Genomic DNA, 3,273 nt, shown 5'->3' on the forward strand with positions numbered 1-3,273 from the left:
GGGGGGTGCGTGTGGGTATGGGTATGGGTGCGAGAGAGACAAACTTCGAGCTACAGGTATGCATGGGGCCGCCATGTCCCTCTCACACACACACACCGACGAATATGTTCCGATATTTAAATATTAGTGTTTAGTGTCCAAATTTGGACACCCTCGCGAGCAGAAACAGGGGGAGGGGGATGTCAAACTGTCAATGACAAGCACTATCAAGACATAGTCTCTTGCAAATAAAATCTTGCAACGCTAGTGTGGAACTTCTACCGTGTACAACCTACCGTGTACAACCCTTTCCAGAAACAAAGCCATGCTGTACTCTTGGTCCTTAAGTTGCTGCGCTTTGGTTCACCTTCCAAAGGTGTCGCCGTTGTCGGGGGAAGAGCTGTACGTGCGAATCGTCGTCCGGCGATGTCCGCGACGGGCTCAACGAGACGAGCAGCGAGGACAAAGGCAGCAGCAGGAGCAGGGACGGTATCGCCTCCCCGCGCGGGTCGAGCCCGCCCCGCAGTCCCGCGAGCGCGTCCAGGACCGCGTCCAGGAGTCGCGACCGTCAGCGACGCTCCCCGCGACGCGCCGCCTTCGACGGGCGCCGCCGGGCGTCGCGCCGGGTGAACAGCAGGGACAGGCGTCGCCAGCCGCGGCGTCAGAGCCGCAGTCGCTCCCCGTCGGCGTCGCGCCTCCAGCAGCAGCAGCACCGCGGCCGCCAGGATGCCGCCGGTGGGCGTGGACGCCGTCGCAGCCGGTCGCGCTCGCCGCTGTCGCGGAGTGGTCGCGACGATCGAGGATGCTGGCGTCCTAGACGCAGCCCAGCGAGTGGCGGCTCGTCGTCGTGCAGCCGGGCAGACAGCAGGAGCCGCTCGGGGAGCCAGTCCGGGCGCAGAGGGTGGGAGACTCCGTGGGAGGATCGCCAGCTGCAGATGCACCGCCGGCGGCCCGAGCCAGATGGACCAGGGTACCCTCTGCCCGAGGACGAGCCGGGGCTGGCGCAGGTGCGCCCCATACAGATGGCGCGACTGCGACACATGCAGATGCGGCTAGCTCAAGAGGAGATGGCCGGCACGACGCTCGCCTCGAGGAGTCCCTGGGGCGACTGGCGCGGACAAGAGGACGGCGACGCCGAGGTTGACGACGAGGAGGTGCGCCGAGCGGAGGGGTGGCAGCTGCTCCGCCCGGCCGATCACGAGGGGGCTGCTGGACTGACGCTCGCCTCGAGGAGTCCCTGGGGCGACTGGCGCGGCCTATACGGTGGCGTGGAGGAGGAGGACGACGACGACGACGTGGAAGAGTACCGGGTATTGGGACGCGGCCGGCGCACCTCGAGGTTGGACCAGGACGACACCATCCACTGCTCCTTGCGCAACGACCACTACGTCGCGCGTGGAGCGACGTCGCCGACCCGGTCGAGGGCGTCCCGGAGCCGCACGCCCAGCGTTCGCTTCCGGGTCACAATCGGGAGTGAGTTCCCCCCGAATCCGAACCTGTCGGTCTTGACGACGAAGAAAAAGAGCCATTCCCACAAGACAAGCCGTGACGTCATCGAAATTGAACCGTTAGAGTCGCCGATCCGTGACGTCATTGAGATTGAACCGTATGTGTCGCCGATCCGTGACGTCGTCAAGGTTGAACCGTTCGAATCGCCGTTCCGTGACGTCATGGAGGCTGAACCGTACTCATCGCCGACCCGTGACGTGGAGATTGAGCCGTCGTTCGAAGACTCGAGAGCCGCCGTCCAGATCCAGTCTGTCATCCAGAGGGTGAGCCCTGCCGTCCAGCAGATCCAGACAGTCGTCATCGAAAATTCGAGCCCCACAGTTCAAGTCAAGTCAGTCATCGGAAGGGCGACTCCTGCCATCGATAGAATGAGCCCTGCTGTTGAGGCCCAGTCAGTCACCGAGAGGTCGAGCCCTGCTTCCCAGATTCACCGATTCGGAAGAGCGAGCCCTAGCTTCCAGAGCCAGTCACTCGAAAGGCCAAGCCCTGGCTTCCAGAGGCAGTCACTCGAGAGGTCAAGCCCTAGCTTCCAGATCCAGTCACTCGAGAGGTCGAGCTCTAGCTTCCAGGGCCATTTACTCGAGAGTTCGAGCCCTGGCACCCAGAGGGCGTACCTGGCCACCCAGATCCAGTCGTTGTGGTCGATTCCTACAGCTCAGACCCAACCGTTCGACATGGCAACTTCCCCCGTCCAGATCCATCCGTTCGACGTGGCGACCCCCGTCGCCGGCCAGATGCAGCAATTCGACCGGCCGATCCCGTCCGCCTTCGTCCAGCCGTTCGAAAGGGCGATCCCCATCGCCCAGATCCAGCCGTGTGTCGAGCGGGCGATCCCCACCGTGCAGACCGAGCCGGTGAACGGGATGGCGAGGCCCGGCGCCCGGATCCAGTCCGTCATCCAGAGAAGCCCCGCGGCTGGCCCGCCGCCGCCGCACCACTACTGGGCCTGGGGCCCGGCGCACCCGCCGCCCCACCGCCACCGCCACGCCGCCCACGCCTACAACACGGCCTACAGCAAGCCGGCGCGGGCCGCCACCAGGACGCTGCTCACCCCGACGCACGACCCGCCCCCGCCGGACGCCCCGCGCTCAGGACGCGCGAACCACAAGAGCGTCCGCGCCGCCAACAGGAAGGCCGCCGCCGTGGCCGCGGCCACCGTCGCCGTGACGAACGCCGCCGACCTGGTGCGCTCCGAGATGGACGCCGGGGCCGCCGCCGTCAAGGAGCAGCTGCGGAGGAACCTGGAGCTGGCCGCCATGGCTATGGGCATCACGAGGAACCCGGTGTAGTGCGGACTTGCACTCCGCGCTCTCTCGTCCACGACTGACTTCTCTTTTTCCAACCCGTACTGCTATTGCGTACTATTTCGTGGTGAAAGTAGTCTACAAATCTTGGTCTGTGATTATCGGAAACGTTTGCAGCATTATTATTTTGCATCTAATGTAATGCATAGTTTTGTTATTTATTTGTTGGAATTATTGTGTTATTTTCTTTTTTTTGAACTTTTTTTTCTTGAACTGCTTTTGCTATTGATTTCAGGGCAGTGATGTGATAACTACATGGAATAATTGATTATTATTTTTTGCAGGAATTTTGTAGACATTTAGTTGAACTGCTTTCATTCCTCTTCAAAGTTTCACAAGGCCTTCATATTGTTAGATGTCAAATCGTAACACGCAAGCATGTGTGTTACTAGTGTTTGGCATTGTGGGCTCAATCGTCACTGCTTTGCAAACATATCAGTATTATGTTAAAATTGATACTTACATCCATTACAAGTGATTA

This window comes from Frankliniella occidentalis, unplaced genomic scaffold, assembly GCF_000697945.3.
Source record: "Frankliniella occidentalis isolate FOCC.00 unplaced genomic scaffold, Focc_3.1 Scaffold3176, whole genome shotgun sequence".
In the NCBI taxonomy this organism is placed as follows: Eukaryota; Metazoa; Arthropoda; class Insecta; order Thysanoptera; family Thripidae; genus Frankliniella; species Frankliniella occidentalis.